This window comes from Podarcis liolepis (assembly GCF_965112155.1).
Source record: "Podarcis liolepis genome assembly, chromosome: 7".
Classification (NCBI taxonomy): Eukaryota; Metazoa; Chordata; class Lepidosauria; order Squamata; family Lacertidae; genus Podarcis; species Podarcis liolepis.
This window is the reverse complement of record NC_139561.1, coordinates 17,105,803-17,124,390: the sequence shown is the minus strand read 5'-3', so window position 1 is coordinate 17,124,390 and position 18,588 is coordinate 17,105,803. Positions and strand designations below refer to the sequence as shown.

The window sequence follows — 18,588 nt, the reverse complement described above, 5'->3', positions numbered from 1 at the left end:
ACGTGCCAGGAGAGGAAAACGTAAGAGCAGACGCTCTCTCCCGGAAGCCAGAGTACATGGAAGGAGAGGGACCGCCAGAGATACAACACGTGATCCCCGAGGACCGAGGGGTGGGGGGTGGGCCTTGGTTGGGAAACGAGAACTGGCCGGGCTTACTAGAAACAACGTGTTCGCTCAAACTAAAATACGGGAACTCCGAGATGGAAGAGAAAACCAAGGGGGGTGAGGAAAAGGAAGGGGTGCTGTACTATAAAGGGGTGCTGTATGTACCGGGGGAGACCCTGAGGGGAAAGGTACTCAAACAACTCCACGACAACCCCACAGCTGGGCACTTTGAACAGCACAAAACCATGATGCTCGTCACCAGGCAGTTCTGGTGGCCAAGGGTGAGGGAGGATGTACGGGAATATGTACGGGGGTGCGACCTCTGCCAAAGGGCAAAGGGGGAGAGGGCTGCCCCTGCAGGGTTACTGGAACCCTTTGTTGGCTTTTTGCAGTATAGTAACGCTGCAGAGAGCTTGCTGGGGAGACCATGCATTAAAAAGAAAGGACTCAAAAAGTACTTAAAGAAGGTTTTAATAAGAAAAACAAAAACTCCATTTACACTAAATATATTAACAAACAGACATGACCCAACCACCAACCCATCCCCCAGGGTAATGGGAGAGCTAGGTGCTGCTCCTTATATACTCTACCCAAATGCTGACACACCTTAATCAAATACAACTCAGCAGCACCTGCTACGTTTCACAGCTGTAAAGCTGGGTCTCGTTAGTTTTGCTCTGGCCCTTGCTCCGGCCCCTTAAAGACATACACATGGAGTGGAACAATGATGAACCTTTACATTTAAAGAAACCATTCAACACCCTTACCCACGCCGGGAAGACCCTGGGAGGTGGTGTCCATTGATTTTATGACAGATTTGCCCAAGTCCAGGGGGAAGACAGCAGTCATGGTAGTAGTCGATCTACTGATGAAGATGTGCCATTTCATAGCTTGCTCACATGCGGTGACCGCAGAGGAGACAGCCAAGTTGTTTGTGGATCACATCTTCAGTTTGCATGGGACTCCCTCGAGGGTAATTTCGGATCGCGGGAAACAATTTACTTCCCGGTTCTGGAGGAAGCTCATGAGCTAGCTGCAGGTAGAGGTGAGCTTCTCGACGGCGAGGCATCCAGAAACCAACGGGCAAGCAGAAAGAGCGAACAGTATACTCCAGCAATACCTACGCTGCTACGTCAGCGAGAGGCAGAACGATTGGGTAGAGAAACTAGCGCTGGTTGAATTTGCGTACAATAACGCTGAACATGTGTCCACGGGAATGAGCCCGTTCATGGCCAATTATGAGTGTCACCCCAGGGCCTTCCCGGGGAGTGGGGAGGAAGGGTGGAGCATACCGGCGGCAGAGCAGTTTGTGGAAGAAATGGAGGCCCTGCACCAGCAACTTAAGATGAACTTAGAACGGGCCAAGGAAATTTACAAGAGGCAGGCAGACAAGCACCGTAGGGAAGGGGAGACCATACGGGTGGGGGACCGGGTGTGGTTGTCAACCCAAGGGTTACCCTTTAAGGGGGGGTGCAAGAAGTTGCAGCCAAGGCGGCTAGGGCTGTTTGAGGTAACACAGCAGGTGAACACCGTGGCATTCAAGCTCAAGTTGCCTGACAGCATGAAGATACACCCGGTGTTCCATAGGTCCCTACTCTCACCATACAGGGAGGGGCGGGAGTTCCCGGGGCGAGAGGGCGAAGTCACCACACACCCGCAGATAGAGGAGAGGGAACACCACAACCTGGCCACGGAAATACTCGATTCAAGGTGGCGAGGGTGCCAGGTGGAGTACTTGGTAGCTTGGGAGGGAGAACCCGGGTCGGAAGACACGTGGGTTCCCACGGAGGCAATCAATGACGGGTATCTTGTGGAGGAATTCCACAGCCTGTTCTCGGACAAACCGAAACCACTAGCGAGATTCTGGGAGGAGCAATTTGGAACCACAGATGATGAAGAGGATTTTGTGGGTTTTTCTGCCTCCGAAAAGGAGGGAGGAGAGGCTTCAGAGGAAGAAGAATCAGACTGGGAGGCCCACCCCGCGGGGAGAGATGGAGCGGGTGGGAAGCGGGTTTTGAATCCACAGAGGATGGCGACAGCTCCTTCCGGGGATTCCCCGCATCGTCAGCCGAGGAAAGGGGTGAAGTTGGATCGAAAGGTCGGGCCGGGGGTGGAGGGGGTCCTGGGGGAGAGGTGGATGTCAGGGAACTGACATTGGAGCCAGAGGCGGAGACAAGGCTCCCGAGCGATACTGGAGAAGGGCCCAGCAGGGGGAGAGGCAGCTCATCAGCTGAGGAAGGAAATCAGTGTAACACCAGGGATAAAGGGGGGCAGATGGGGGAATCGGCAAGGGGGCTCCAGGACTCCTCGCCGGAGACCAGCGGGGAGAGCATGGGTCCTCCGCTACCCACACTCTCCCTGCGCAGAAGACTTCCACGCAGGGAGAGTAGGAGGAGACTTGGAGTCAAACAGCTTTTGTGCTGGAAAAGGTTTAAGAAACGCCCACTGACGGATTCTGCTAGCGACTGAAACAGCCACGAAGTGAAGGGCTGTCTAGACAGAAAAGGTTTAACAAGGCAACCTAGCCAGGAGTGGCGGCAACTTACGCACGAGCAACCCCTATATTTATGACATGGACAATATAAGTTAGGCTTGGTTAACAGTATGTTTCACTGTGTAGGTCACTCCCCACCAGTAACCTACCAAGCTCATTAAACAACTTGCATACTGTTCCTGCAGCAGAGTTGTTGTACTCTTGGAAAATTAATGTACCTGTTCAAAACAATCTCAAAAGGTACAGTACTTTCTCTGCAAAAGCCATTGTGCAACCTGGAGATTGGAACAGCAACAAGGTGATAAGCCTTAGATATCTCAACAGAGTTGCTGTACTCCTTCATGTTGAAAAGTTAATGTACCTCTTAAATATACCTCTTAAGTATTCATTGTTGGACTGGAACAGAATTTTGGGCTTCCTGACTAATGGAATAATAGACTCACTAGGTGCTCTCTGAAACTTGGAGTCAGATGAGATGCTTAAGGAAGTTGTTAGCCACCTCTCAAAGAAATATTTGTAATGTTAACATTGTAACAAAAGAGATTACAGCCGTAATATATCATGTGAAAAATCCTGCCGCCCCCAAAACTATTGCCTCTTCTCTGATGGGGAAATGATTTTTATTTAATGTTGGAGCACCTTATACACACGAGGACGCAGGTGGTGCTGTGGGTTAAACCACTCAGCCTAGGGCTTGCTGATCAGAAGGTCGTCGGTTTGAATCCCCGCGACGGGGTGAGCTCCCATTGCTCACTCCCTGTTCCTGCTAACCTAGCAGTTCAAAAGCACGTCAAAGTGCAAGTAGATAAATAGGTACCGCTCCGGCGGGAAGATAAACGGCGTTTCCGTGTGCTGCTCTGGTTCGCCAGAAGCGGCTTAATCATGCTGGCTACATGACCCGGAAGCTGCATGCCGGCTCCCTCGACCAATAAAGTGAGATGAGTGCCGCAACCCCAGAGTCGGCCATGACTGGACCTAATGGTCAGGGGTCCCTTTACCTTTACCTAGGTCAGTGGCTATCACTGCCTCCTGTGGGAGTGAGTGCCATAATTTAACTATCCACTGTATGAAGCAGTTCTTCCTATTACTCATCCTGAATCTTCTGACATGCAGCTTCAGTGGAGGCCCATGAGTTCTAGTATTATCAGAGAGGGAGAAAAGCTTTCCTCTGTTCATTTTCTCCATGCCATGTGGAATTTTATAAGCTTCTATCATTGTCACCAGTCAGGCTTCAGGGAATCCAATCCCTCCCACAGTAGGCAGCCAAGTATGAGATAAACAAGGAGAGTTCTTACCAAGTCTTTTATACAATACAGTGGTACCTCAGGTTAAGTACTTAATTCATTCCGGAGGTCCGTTCTTAATCTGAAACTGTTCTTAACCTGAAGCACCACTTTAGCTAATGGGGCCTCCTGCTGCTGCCACACCGCCGGAGCACGATTTCTGTTCTCATCCTGAAGCAAAGTTCTTAACCTGAAGCACTATTTCTGGGTTAGCGGAGTGTGTAACCTGAAGCGTATTGTGATGGGATGATTAGCTGCTTGTGCGTAAAATCGTGGTCCCTCAGAGTTTGTGCAACTCCACAAACCTCTGTGTGTGACAGAGCTCCTCAAACATGTCTGCCCTAGTCACTTCCAGATTCCGACAGTGGTTGTTTTCGGAAGCGCTTCCAGCATAGAAGCTCCTTAACGGAAACACGTCTCCTGGATTCACGACGTGACAGCTTCCTGCGAGGAATGGGTCTCCCTATGGGAGCTTCTGACACCTCCCCGCTGTTCTCGCTGGACATCTCCCTGAGCCCTCCCTCTTCCCTGCTAGTTCCTGCTTTAGCTGCTGCGTCTCTCTCCGCATTCATGAGACCTTCCTCCAGAGACCCATCTCTCCCCCTGCTGGTCCCTGCTTTCGCTGCTGACTCCCTCCCAGCCTCTGTGAGCCCTTCCCCCACCTGTTCCTCCGATGGCAGTTCCCTGACATCCACCTCCCCTCCAGGGCCCCTTTCACCCCCGCCCATTCCCTCTCCTCTGGGCGGTGAGGAGGTAAAACCCCGAAAAGAATCCTCTTCATCTTCAGACGTCTCGAACATTTCCCTCCATCGGTCTCCGTTCCGGCTCGCAGAATCCTCCTCCTCCTCGGAATCAGTGAACCCCTCCAACTCTTCCTCTTCGTCGGTGGTGGCAAAGTATTCCCTCCGGAACCTCGCCACTGGCTGAGGTTTACGTGGGAACCTCTGATGAAAAGTTTCTATTAAAACCTCGTCATTGACATCCTCTGCCATGACCCAGGTGTTTTCCGACTCCGGTTCCCCTTCCCACGTTACCAAATATTCTACTTGATCTCCCTTCCACCTGGAATCGAGAATCTCCGCTACATGGTAGCTGTGTTCCCTCTCCTCCATTGCTGGTCCCCCAGTGACCCTCCCTGCTCTGTCCCCTTTATACGGTGACAGCAACGACCTGTGGAAAACTGGGTGCAGCTTCATGTGGTTCGGTAACCGGAGTCTGAAAGCCACTGGGTTGACCTGTTGCGTGACTTCAAATGGCCCCAGTCTTTTGGGTCTTAACTTCTTACAACCCCCTTTGAATGGTAACCCTTGGGTTGACAGCCACACCTGGTCCCCCACCCTAATGGTTTCACCTTCTCTTCTGTTTTTGTCTGCCTGCCTCTTATATTCCTCCTTGGCCCTGTCTAAGTTGAGTTGGAGCTGGCGATGGATTGCTTCCATTTCTTCTACGAACTGTTCGGCAGCTGGAACGCTCCAGTTCTCCCCTTCCCCCCCTGGGAAAGCTCGGGGATGGCACCCGTAATTAGCCAAAAAGGGGCTCATCCCCATGGACACGTTCTCCGCATTGTTGTAGGCAAATTCTGCCAACGCCAGCTTCTCCACCCAATCATTCTCTCTGTCATTCACATAACACCTCAAATATTGCTGGAGGATGCCATTGGTTCTTTCCGCCTGCCCGTTGGTTTCAGGGTGCCGGGCAGTTGAAAAATTGACCTCTACATGCAATAAGCTCATGAGCTTCCTCCAGAACCTGGAAGTAAATTGTTTCCCTCGGTCTGAAACCACCCTCAACGGGGCGCCATGCAACCTAAACACATTTTCTACAAACAATTTAGCGGTTTCTTCTGCCGTGACCGCATGTGAGCAGGCTATAAAGTGGGCCATTTTGGTTAATAGGTCTACCACAACCATGATGGCTGTTTTCCCTCTGGACCTTGGCAGATCAGTCATGAAATCTATGGCCACTGCTTCCCATGGTCTTTCCGGTGTGGGTAGTGGTTCTAATAACCCTGCCGGTGCCCGCCTCTCCCCCTTGGCTCGCTGGCATTGGTCACACCCTCTCACATACTCCCGCACATCTTCCCTGACCTTGGGCCACCAAAATTCCCTGGTAACCAGCCACATGGTTTTGTGTTGCCCAAAATGCCCTGCTGTGGGGCTATCGTGCAGTTGCTTGAGTACCTTCTCCCTCAATTCACCTTCAGGTATATATAACGCTCCCTTGTAATACAACGCCCCGTTTCTCTCCTCAAAACTCCCGGGTTTGTCTCCCTCCCTCCTGAGACCCCTGAGTTTGTCCTGGGCGTATTCATCATGCACCGTTCCCTCTACCAGTTCCCTTTGCCCCACCAATGCCGCCCCACACACCCAGCGGTCCTCTGGAATGACATGTGTTTCTTCGGGTGCTCCCTCCCCCTCCAAATATTCAGGTTTGCGTGAGAGAGCGTCCGCCCTAACGTTCTCTGGGCCTGGCACGTAACAAATCTCAAAGTTAAATTTGGAGAACTCCTGGGCCCATCTCAACTGCCGTTGGTTGAGCACTCGCGCAGTTCTCCAATACTCTAGGTTCTTATGGTCAGTGCACACTTGCACCTTATGTTGTGCACCAATTAGCAGGTGCCTCCATCTCCGGAAAGCCTCATGAATAGCAAGAAGTTCTCTGTCGTACACCGTGTAGTTCCTCTCGGATTTGTTCAGCTTTCGCGAAAAAACGCACACGGTCTCCACTCTGACTCCTCCTTCCCTGGCTGCAGAAGAAGCACCGCCCCTATGGCTCTGTCTGATGCGTCTGTTTCGACTCTCAGCTTTTTTTGTAAATCCACATGCAGAAGTTGTCCTTCAGAGGCGAAGGCCCTTTTCAGTTCCTCAAACGCTCGCTCTGCCTCCGCAGTCCAAACAAATTTCTTCTTACTGCTGAGACAGTCCGTAATGGGCGCCGTCAGGTGTGCAAAGTTTCGGATGAACTTACGATAAAAGTTCCCAAACCCTAGGAACCTCTGCACATCCTTCTTGGTTTTGGGTGTTTTCCATTCCAGCACTGCCTGGACCTTGCCGGGATCCATGGCCAATCCCTTGTCTGACAGGCGGTACCCCAGGAATTCCACCTCCTTGGTATGAAACTGACACTTCTCCAGTTTCACCCACAGCCTGTTGGCTTGCAGCCTGCTCAACACTTCTCTGACGTCTCTCACATGCTGCTCCTCATTCTCAGAATACACCAACACGTCATCTAGGAAGGCCACACAATTCTTGTAAAGCAAAGGCCCCAGTACGTGGTTCATAAACGATTGGAAACAGGCCGAGCCTGCTTGTAAGCCAAAAGGCATAACGAGATATTCAAATGCCCCCAAAGGGGTGAACATGGTGGTTTTCCATTCATCCCCTTTCCTTATACGTATCAGGTTGTACGCCCCCCTTAGGTCCAGCTTTGTAAAAATCTTTCCCTTCCGCACCCTGGTCAAAATGTCGTCAATCCTGGGCATAGGGAAAGCCAAGGGTTCTGACACTGCGTTTAAGGCCCTGAAGTCACATACAAGTCTCGGCTTGTTCGTGTTTTTTTTATCCACAAAAAACACTGGGCTACCTCCCACCGCTCTGGACTCTCGGATGAAGCCTCTCTTCAGGTTCTTGTCAATAAACTCTCTTAGCTCCTGCATTTCTCTGTCTGACATGGCATACAACTTGCCTACAGGAAGCTGTGCCCCAGGGAGTAAATTGATTTGACAGTCAAAGGGCCTATGCGGGGGTAGTTGGTCAGCTTCCTTCTCGCTGAACACGTCGCTGAGATCTGCGTATTGTGGTGGTACCTTCACTTTCTCCATTACTTCCGTCCCTGCTAGGGTGGCTTGGGTCCCTGCTGAACCCTTTCCCCCTTTGCAGTGTTCTAAGCAATGTGCTGAACCAAAGGAAACCACTCTCTGATGCCAGCCCACCAGCGGATCATGTAACGCTAGCCAGCTCATCCCCAAAATAATCGGAGCTCCTCCCAAGGTGGCCACATTTAACGCTATCAGTTCTGTGTGCCTTGCCACCTTCATTATCATTGGGACGGTCTGCAAGCTGACTTCTCCTCCCAACAACTCCCTGCCATCGATCGTGGTCACCTGCAGGGGGTTGCTTAAAGGGATGGTCTGTATCTGGTGTTCAGCTGCAAACTCTTTGCTCATGAAATTGCAGGAGCTGCCTGAGTCCAACAGCGCCTTTATCTTTAGGGGGTGTCCATTTTGCAGCTCTAGCGACACTTCTATCACTAGGGCAGGTTTAGGGGCTTCTGGCACGGGCACTTTCACTGCTCTTTGGCCTGGCTGCTGTGCCCCGACTGTGGCAACCAGGCGTTGGCTTTTACCTGCTCCGGTTTTCCCTCCTCTCCTCCCTCAACAGCTCCCACCATCCCTTGCCATTCCTTCCTCTGGGGGCAGACTCTGGCAAAGTGACCTGGCTGTTGGCAGAGATAGCATTTCCGGGCGCCTTTTCCCTCCTTACTGGGTTTTGAAACTGCGCGCCCGCGCGCTGTTCCGATTTCCATCGGCTCTGCCGGCGGGAAAGTTGTCTCTGGAATGTCAGGAATGCGGAACTCCTTCCAACGTTCCCCCTTCCCTTCCCGCCTCTCCAAAGCTCTCGCCTCCTGGCGCGCTCCTATGGTCAGCGCAGATTTGGTCAGCTGATCCATAGAATCCGCCCTGGGACCCCTGGAGAGTTCGTCTTTCACAGCCGAAGAAAGACCTTCTTCAAATAGCATTTGAATGGGTGCCGCCGATAAGTCCCACCCCAATCTGTGAACCAGCATGGTGAACTCAGTCCAGTACTCACGGACAGATCGGCTTCCCTGCTTGCAAGCCATTAGCTGTCTGCGCACCACTCCCTCCTCAATATCGCTGGAAAACATGAGATCCATGGCACGAAAGAACTTCATGGTGTCCTTTAGGACGTCATTGTGCGTTGCCATCAGGGGTCGAACCCAGTCCCTCACCCCCCTCTCAAGATGCCCAATCACGAAAGCAACTCGCGATTCCTCATCAGGGAATTCATCAAACTGCACATTGAGGGCATATTGCATCTCTGTCCTAAAGGCATGGTAGTCCTTGGGGTCCCCCCCAAATTTCTGCACCAATCCTGGTACCTTTCTGTTGAACTGGGTGGCTCTCCCCTTCTTGTCTGCATCCTGAGCCCTTCTCTCCTCCAGCCTCGCCGTCTGCAGCGCCAGTTGGATTTCCAACGCTCGGTACCTTTCTTCCAAGCTTGGACCCGCTCCAACTCCTGCCTCTCCGGTTCCGGCTGGGTCGCTCATGATGCCTTCTCTTGCACAGGCAGCTTACAGAGACTGTCGGAATGCTGTGATGGGATGATTAGCTGCTTGTGCGTAAAATGGTGGTCCCTCAGAGTTTGTGCAACTCCACAAACCTCTGTGTGTGACAGAGCTCCTCAAACATGTCTGCCCTAGTCACTTCCAGATTCCGACAGTGGTTGTTTTCGGAAGCGCTTCCAGCATAGAAGCTCCTTAACGGAAACACGTCTCCTGGATTCACGACGTGACAGCTTCCTGCGAGGAATGGGTCTCCCTATGGGAGCTTCTGACACCTCCCCGCTGTTCTCGCTGGACGTCTCCCTGAGCCCTCCCTCTTCCCTGCTAGTTCCTGCTTTAGCTGCTGCGTCTCTCTCCGCATTCATGAGACCTTCCTCCAGAGACCCATCTCTCCCCCTGCTGGTCCCTGCTTTCGCTGCTGACTCCCTCCCAGCCTCTGTGAGCCCTTCCCCCACCTGTTCCTCCGATGGCAGTTCCCTGACACGTATGTAACCTGAAGCGTATGTAACCCGAGCTACCACTGAATTCACAGAGAAAGAGATAGCAATGCCATCTTTCTTAGATAATGGCATTTCTCCAAGTTAAGCCCCACCCCTCCATCTCTCCCCTTATACGTCATTCCTATGGTGGCTGATCTGTGCCTTCTACCTCTGAGCTCTCTGCTCTCCTACTTTCAATGACCTCCAGGTTCTGGGGGTGGTGGTGTCTGGCATGCTTACTAAAGATACTGAGTCTGTCAGCTGTCTCTCCCCTGGTGCTTCTTCTTCTTCCTGCTCCTCTCCCATTATTTCCCAGCTTCTCTCCTCCTCTGCCTCTGAGCTATGCCCTCCCACAGACCACTGACTTCCTCTTCTCTGGAAAGTTCTGGAGGAAGGGGAGGTGGTCTCGACCATTCCTCCTCCACTGTCCAGTCCCTGACATCACCTCTTACTCACTTTTTCTATGGACCCAAAAGTCTCAAATGAGGCAACCTTTGCTTGTAGGGGAGTCACTTTATTCCCTTCCACATTTTGGCTGCCCTTTTCTGAACCATCCTGAAAACCAACTCCAAAGATTCTCCTCTACTTAACTTGCTGATCTCCATCAACAAAATTGAGCCCCCATCCAAGCATAAATTGTTGGGTTTCCAGGAAGAGAGAATGCTCTTGTGCTCAGGTCTGGCTTGGCCCCTGTGAAGATGGGATGCTGAGCTGCATGGGCCACTGGCCTGATCCAGCAGAGCATTTCTTAGGTTATTATCACCCTAGTGGCAGTGGAAATGTTGTGGGATGGGGAAATATAAGGGAACCCCCTGTTCAGTACAGTTTTTCTTCCCCTAATTGGACAGGGAATATCTGAGCCATGACAGCCTCATAACCCATTAGGGCCCCAGCAAACTCTGAAACTGGCCACGTGGAAAAGAGATGTCTGCCAAGACCAGTGGTAAATGGTGTTCCAAATAACTTTGTTCCTGCTCCCTAGCCAACAATACCTCACAACCCAAGCCACTCCTGATTAAAAACAAACAAACCAGCTGAGTGGCTGGGCACAAACCCAGATTCTTCCTTGCTCATGAAGGAAAGGGTATATAAAGAGCTGGTGCCGTCACCTGGGACAGAACAGACCAAAGGAGAAGCTCTTCCACTCCATTGACCAGCGTGAAGTCATCATGAAGTTCGCCATCACCCTCTTTGTTGCTGTGCTGCTGATCTGGTCCATTATAGCTCTGGATGAAGTCCAGGCTGAGGATTCAGCCCAAGGCAAGACGGTAAGTAGAAGAATATAAGGAGAGCCCTGAAGCTGGATCAGGCCAGGGGTCCATCTAGTCCAGCATCCTCTTCTCACAGTAGTCAACTGAAGGAGAAGCCCACAAGCAGGCCCTGAAGGTAACAGCCACTCTCCCTGACACTTGGGATTCCCAGGAACTGATATTAACAAGGGGTCTCCATCCTGTTGCCAAGGAGTTGTCATTTGCTGTTTCAAACTGAACATGGCCATCCAAGGGGCCTCCAATGTGCTCAGGTCCTGCTTGTGGGCTTCTTGTGGACTTCTGGATGGCCACACTGGGAACAGGATACTGCACCAGATGGGCCTTTGCTTGCTGTCTAGTGGGACTCCTCTCAGATCTCCTAAGACACAGGGTGGTATCCAATGCTTGTCTTCCTCAGAGTAGACTCATTGAAGTTAAGAGGCATGGCTATCTTAGGTCCATTAACTGCAAGGAATCTACTCTGAGTAGGGTCTTCTCTGAGTAGGACTAGCACTTGCTACCAGTGGCATGTGAACTGAAATTGTTTTCAGATGTTGTTAGATGAGTTAATTCATTTATCTCTTGTTTTGTTTGGTGCCCGGGACCTCCAAAATGTTGTTATTTGTGGAACGTAAGGTCCTCCGTGGGGCATACCAGGAGAGGCGGTCCCGTAGGTACGAGGGACCTAGGCCTACATTCCTTCCCTCAAACTCAAGTACAATCCTAGTCTTTGTGGTTCTCATAAAGGGGTGGTTTAAAGAGAAACAGAGGAAGCTGTCTTATACTGAGACAGTCCATATAGCTCAGTATTGTCCACTCTGAGGAACAAAAGATCTCCAAGGTTTAGGACAGGAGACCCGGCAAGTACACCTGGGAATGCCATTGTAGATTGAATTTGGGCCTTTTGGCCTGCAAGGTAGATGCTCTAACACTGAGTACAGTTTGCAGTGGAAGAGGATAGTCTCTTCCACTCTTGACCAGAGGGACAAAGGTTCCACTCCACACTTGTAACACGAGGAAGGGTGTCTGCAGATGCTGGGTCGTGATATCAACTATCTTCTCTTTGCTACCAACAGGGGGCATTGTATAATGTGGTTCCTACAATCAGGAGAGGTACCCCAAAGGTAAACGGGAATGGAGTTGAGGCAGGCCTACTTTTGAAAGGGATATTTAATGCTATCACAAATGCTGGCAAGCCTAAGGAATATCAGCCTGCACCAGACCACCCAGTGGCTATGTCATAGCAACATGTCCTTCCTGCCTGCTGCTGGCCCTCCTCAAGGCACCTCCACTTCTGCAACCAGACCCTGCGATGCTCCAGTTCATTTTGATCTAACCTCCGACCGCTCCCTCCTCCCAAAGATGCTCAGAGGTTCAGCACAAGGTCTTCAAACATCAGCCCATCACCACTAATTTCTCTCCATGCAGAAGGAACCCAGCACTGAGGCATCAATTGCAATGGCCCACTCAAAAAAATAAAGGTCATCCAGCATTTCTCTGTGTCTGTTTTTACCTTGGATTAATGTCACGTCAGTTGAGTTTCAAGTAGAAGAGGTTTATTCACTAGGGCTGCCCCACTGAGCTGTGATTGTCATTGGAGGCTCAGGTGGCCTTGGCAAGGAGTGCTTTTTTCCAGCTCCAGCTGGTTCACCAGCTATGGCCCCTTTTGGACACAGATGACTTGACCTCTGTGCTCCATGTTCTGGTAACTTCCAGGCTGAACCTCTGCAAAGTGTTCTACATGGGGCTACCCTTGAAGACAACTCAGAAACTTCCGTTGATTCATAATATATCAGCCAGATTACTAGCAGGAGTTCCATTTTCATCACATATAAACCAGATGCATCAGTTGCCCGTTTGATTCCAGGCTCAATTCAATGTACTTCTATTTGTGTTCAAAGCCCTAAAGGAGTCAGGCTCCAAATATCTGAAAGATAGTCCCCTTCCTTACGCTCCCTCTTGGCTGCGAAGTTCTGTGGGCTAACCAGCCTCATGTAACCAATATGCTTAAGTCTACTTAAGGCATAAAGGGGTTAAGACCATTGAGTAAGCTGTCCTGCCAGGCTTAGCTCACCTTGGGAGGAGCTAGGGAATCAGGCCTATGGTTCTTCCCTCAGTCTCCCTCAGAAACTCAGCATGTAAAGAGGTCTGAGCTGATTGCTGAAGCTCAGATGTAGCATGGCCATTATTGTGTCCCTATGCTAATAATTTAGGAACTTTGGCCTGATCCAGCAACCAGGTTCTTCTTGTGTCCACAGATTATTTACTTCTATGTTCAGAACATTGAGACAATGTCCTCATCATGACATACAGACATTCAGCTTTCCATTTTTATGGACAGTCTTCTCTCATAATGCTAGAACGGAGTCAGGGCTGTCCAATGAAGCTGAATGCCAGAAGATTCAGGACAAAGGAAATAAACTGTATAGGTCAACTATGGACCTCAGTCCCACAAAAGGTACTGATAGTCACCAGCTTGGACGGCATGAAAAGTGGATTAGTCTAATTCATTGATAATAATAATAATAATAATAATAATAATAATAATAATAATAATAATAATTTATTATTTGTTCCCCGCCCATCTGGCTGGGTTTCCCCAGCCACTCTGGGCGGCTTCCACAGAAACCCCAAAACACTAAAATATCATACATTAAAAGCTTCCCTGAATAGGGCTGCCTTAAGATGTTTTCTGAATGTCAGGTAGTTGTCCATCACCTTGACATCCGATGGGAGGGCATTCCACAGGGCGGGCGCCACCACCGAAAAGGCCCTCTGCCTGGTTCCCTGTAGCTTCGCTTCTCGCAATGAGGGAACCGCCAGAAGGCCCTCGGCGCTGGACCTCAGTGTCCGGGCAGAACGATGGGGGTGGAGACGCTCCTTCAGGTATACTGGGCCGAAGCCGTTTAGGGCTTTAAAGGTCAACACCAACACTTTGAATTGTGCTCGGAAACGTACTGGGAGCCAATGTAGGTCTTTCAAGACCGGTGTTATGTGGTCTCGGCGGCCGCCCCCAGTCACCAGTCTAGCTGCCGCATTATGGATTAGCTGTAGTTTCCGAGTCACCTTCAAAGGTAGCCCCACGTAGAGCGCATTGCAGTAGTCCAAGCGGGAGATAACTAGAGCATGCACCACTCTGGCCAGACAGTCAGCGGGCAGGTAGGGTCTCAGCCTGCGTACCAGGTGGAGTTGGTAAACAGCTGCCCTGGATACAGAATTGACCTGTGCCTCCATGGACAGCTGTGAGTCCAAAATGACTCCCAGGCTACGCACCTGGTCCTTCAGGGGCACAGTTACCCCATTCAGGACCAGGGAGTCCTCCACACCAGCCCGCCCCCTGTCCCCCAAAAACAGTACTTCTGTCTTGTCAGGATTCAACTTCAATCCATTAGCCGCCATCCATCCTCCAACCGCCTCCAGGCACTCACACAGGACCTTCACCGCCTTCAGAAATTAGGGTTTCTGCCTAATTATGTTCTTCTCAAAGTGTATCCACTGAAGGTGATGGACCCAATTGCTCATGTTCATTCATTTTGGTGGTTCTATTCTGAGAAGGACTCACAGTGGATACCACCAAAAGGCCATCCATGGCTACTGATTGTTTTATTTTCTTTATTTATTGCATTTCTATCCCACCTTTTTCTCCAAGGAGCTGAAGATGGTGTACATGGTTCTGCCACTCCTCATTTAATCCCCACAACAACCCTGTGAGGTAGGTAAGCCTGAGAGGCAATGACTGGCTCAGGGTCACCCAATGAGCTTCATGGTTTGAAGCTTGGTCTTCCAGGAACCTAGTCCAACACGCTAACCAATGCACCACATTGTCTCCTTGCAAAGTCCAGGGATCTAGATGAACAGAGAGATTTTAGTTTGGCAAACATAGATGGGGCTTTTTTTCAGCCGGAACCGAAAGGTTCCCAAACCTCTCAGGTTGGTGCCATTGCCATTCTAAGAGAATGTGACTTCATTGTGAGTTCTGGCACTTCTTTTCCTAGAAAAATAGCACTGAGCATAGTGTTATGCAGCACAGTGAAGCTCAGAAACAAAGTGGCATGAGGCTTTGCAGGATGCTAGTCACACTGAAGAGGAATTTGTTGTTGTTGTTTTGAATAGTTTGTAGACTGCATCATTTTGATAATCTCTAAGCATTGTACAAGGAAACAAAACAACTGACCTCACATTTTGACTCAGGAGGGGGACACCCTGAGATCACCTTCATCCACCTAATTATTGGGTCCACACCCATAGGCGATTGTCAGGGAACGGACATCGGAGCAGAGTGGAGAGGCTAGGCTCCCAGATTCTGCCGGAGAGGGAACTAGTAAGGGAAGAGAGAGAACGTCCTCTGGGGAAAGAAGTCCAGGTGACACCAGGAAGAAGGGAGAGGCAGAGAGCACTTCGGAGGGGAGGCTCCGAGACTCTTCCAGTGAAGTCAGTGAGGAGAGTGGAGGACCACCGCTTGGCACGCCCACTCTGCGCAGAAGGCTTCCGCGCAGAGAGGCGAGGAGGAGGTTGTCCGTTAAGAAATTCTTATGCTGGATGAAATTTAGGAGACACCCACTGACGGATTCTACCAGCGACTGAGGCAGCCGCGCAAAAGGGCTGCTCAGCCAGGGAAAGACGCAACCACCCCTAAGCAATTGGAACAGCTGGAGGTTTACACACAAGCAACCCCAATTCTCATGATAGCGATCATGTCCACCCCAGCAGCTTTTACACCAGAGTATGGGAACCATTGGTCCTCCAGATTGTGCTTGATTCCACCTCCCAAGAGCTCCAACCAGCATAATCAATGGTTCCACATGACGTGCATTCATTATAATGGATCTACTCTGAGGAGCATGAACATTGGGTGCAGCCCTCCAGCTCTTTCCCCCAAATTTCTGGTGCCTGGAAGAACAGCTGCTCCTTCTACTCAAATTCCCCTGGGCTGAGCTGCTGCTTCATTTGTGGCTCTCATCACAGACCAGAAGAGCACCAGGCTTGAAAGCAGGACAGCTGATATTTTCCATGATGGCTGTACACAGGAAGGTGTTCCTGAATGGTTATGCAGGGAAGAACCACCTTAAAGAATGCCCTGTCTTAGATGATGGCTTCGAGCCTCCTCAAAATAACCAAGCAAGTATTAAAAGTCACCCCAGAACTGGCCCTACTAAACTTCTTCCAAGACAATAATGCCCACACACATTACAAAGAGCTCATAACCCACAAAGAGCTCATAATGACCTAGATCAAAGTCCACCAATGTGAGGGGGATATCTAATCAGGAAGAATTTTGGTCATTCAGGTTTAGTGTCTATGAAGCAGAAAGAAAATTAATGAGCATACCATTTTCCATCATCTGTGTTAGTTCCACATGGGCAGCAGCAGAAACTGCCAGGAGCCTGATCTGAGACCAAGCCATAATAGATAATATCTAACTGAGCCTGCAGAAATACTTGAGGAAATATTTGCACATTCTCTGGGCATTGTGCACATCATCCAGTCAATATGCAGTGTCGCCAATAAAAATGTCCTTGCTCTCTGTATCTAATCCACAGATGCATGCAATTCTCTGCCCCTGGAAATGGTGGCAGGCCAGATGTGGAGTGCAGGCCAGATATCCCCACTTCTTGGTGTACAGGACTGAGCTGGGATCAAGGACACCCATTCAAGGGCGTATCTGATCGGGAAAGGTTTTGGCCATTAAATATGGAGCAGGAAGAAAAACCAAGGGTTATGCCTCAGCCTCATCAACTCTGTTCTTTCCACATGGCCAACACCAGATATTACCAGCACCGTGTTCCATTGAGAGGCACATCCTCCAAGACAGAAGAAATGAGTCATTTAACTTTAGAGTTGGTGAGCTATAATATTGGGAAATAATCCATAATGAGTTGAAAAAAATGTTTAAAAGTACTTGCCAAAAAAACAAGGGTTCTTTTTGTTGGGGATAATTCAGACAGAAATTTCCAGGTGTCAAAAAAGGATATTTATGTACTGTATGCCACTACAGCGGCCCGTGTGTTGTTAGCCCAAAATGGAAAACGAGCAAGGTCCAAATTAAAGAAAAAGAATAGAAATATAAGCGGATGGAATATCTGCAGTTTGCAGACCTAACACATAGAATAAGAGAACCAGAAGAACATATGTTTAGAGAAGATTGGAGAATGTTTACTGAATATATGGGGGGAGATTGTGTACACTTGAAAACGTTGGCAGCATTAAGATAAATTCAACAGTGTAAATAAGTTTTGATGGATGTAATGGAATACTGAATGGTTTGGTTGATGTAAAATATGCAGGGATTTGTATTATGCAAAATTAACCATGGAAAGAGAAGAAGGGAAGTCATTGATATTTCAAGGTGGTTTAAATGAATATTCTAAATTGTAAAACAGAAAATTTAATGTAAATTTTTAATTTAAGTTGCCATTCTTCTTTCATTGGGACCTCGCTCATTTTCCATTTTGGGCTAACAAAACATGGGCCACTGTAGTGGCATACATAAATAACTTTTGCTGACACCTGGGAATTCTTGTCTGAATTATCCCCAACAAAAATGACCCTTGTTTTTTTGGGAAAGTACTTTTAAACATTTTTTTCCCCAATTCATTATGGATTATTTCCCAATATTACAGCTCACCAACTCTAAAGTTATATGACTCATTTCTTCTGTCTTGGTGGATGTGCCTCTCAACGGAACATGGCGCTGGCAATATCTGGTGCTGGCCATGTGGAAAGAACAGAGTTGATGAGGCTGAGGCATAACGCCATGCCCTTGGTTTTTCTTCCTGCTCCATATTTAATGGCCAAAACTTTACCCAATCAGATACGTCCTTGAATTGGTGCCCTTGATCCCAGCTCAGTCCTGTACACCAGCAAGTGGGGATATCTGGCCTGCATTCCACATCTGGCCTGCCACCATTTCCAGGGGCAGAGAATTATGATTTGAGGACCTGCCCCCTTCGCTTGGGAATAAGAAAGACACATGGACACAGTATTTTAGGTTAATGGGCTAGAAAAGGCCACAACTTTATTGATTACAGCATGTGAGAGGTACTGGCTTAGGCAGTGGAAGAAACAGCGAAACCCCTCAAGGAGGGGTGAGTCTAGCAAGGGTTAACCACCAGTAGGGGGAGCCTGTTGAAGCAAATACAACTGTAAGCTCTCCCCTGATGTCACCGGGGGTCGTGCCATGGCCCCCAGCCCCCAGCAGGGCATTGGACAGGATCCACAACCGCCGGACTTCCTATTTGCGTGGTGAGTTCCTGTCCCCCAGCAAGAAGAAATAATGACACAGGACACCAAGTATTAAGGTTAAATGGGCGAATTAGGCCACGACTTTATTGATTGCAGGAATGAGAGGTATTGGCTTAGGCATTGGTCCTAACGACTAACCGGCTCCAGCCCAATTGCATGAAGACAGGCATGGGTTAACACCAGAAGGGGGAGTCCTGCTGAGGCACGTCAACTAGGAACTCCCCCAGGGTCACCACTCAGGGGGTGCCTTAGGCCCTCACCTCCATAGGCTTCGGACAGGGCAACGCCCCCCTCGAATCCTTTAATGGACTACCCTTAGATTTTGGGGGGAGGTGATGGCGTTTCCCCCCCCCCACACATCCTCTTAACCCCTTCTTACCAATGCCTAACCGCCACTCGAGCAAAGCTTGCCTCCAATACCCTCATGCCTGCAA

General features: G+C 49.8%; 1 long non-coding RNA gene across 3 annotated transcripts in view; it reads left to right on the top strand.

The window, feature by feature from the left end:
• Positions 1 to 18,588, top strand: part of LOC310711197 — a 132,188-nt gene that overhangs the window by 36,948 nt on the left and 76,652 nt on the right. Inside the window, exon 3 of one of the 3 annotated variants that reach the window (XR_014528374.1) lies at positions 11,989 to 12,370. The exons of the other annotated variants lie outside the window; for them this stretch is intronic. This is a non-coding gene — a long non-coding RNA (uncharacterized lncRNA). Of the gene's footprint in view, positions 1 to 11,988; positions 12,371 to 18,588 lie in introns of those variants that run through there. 3 annotated transcript variants of the gene reach the window in all.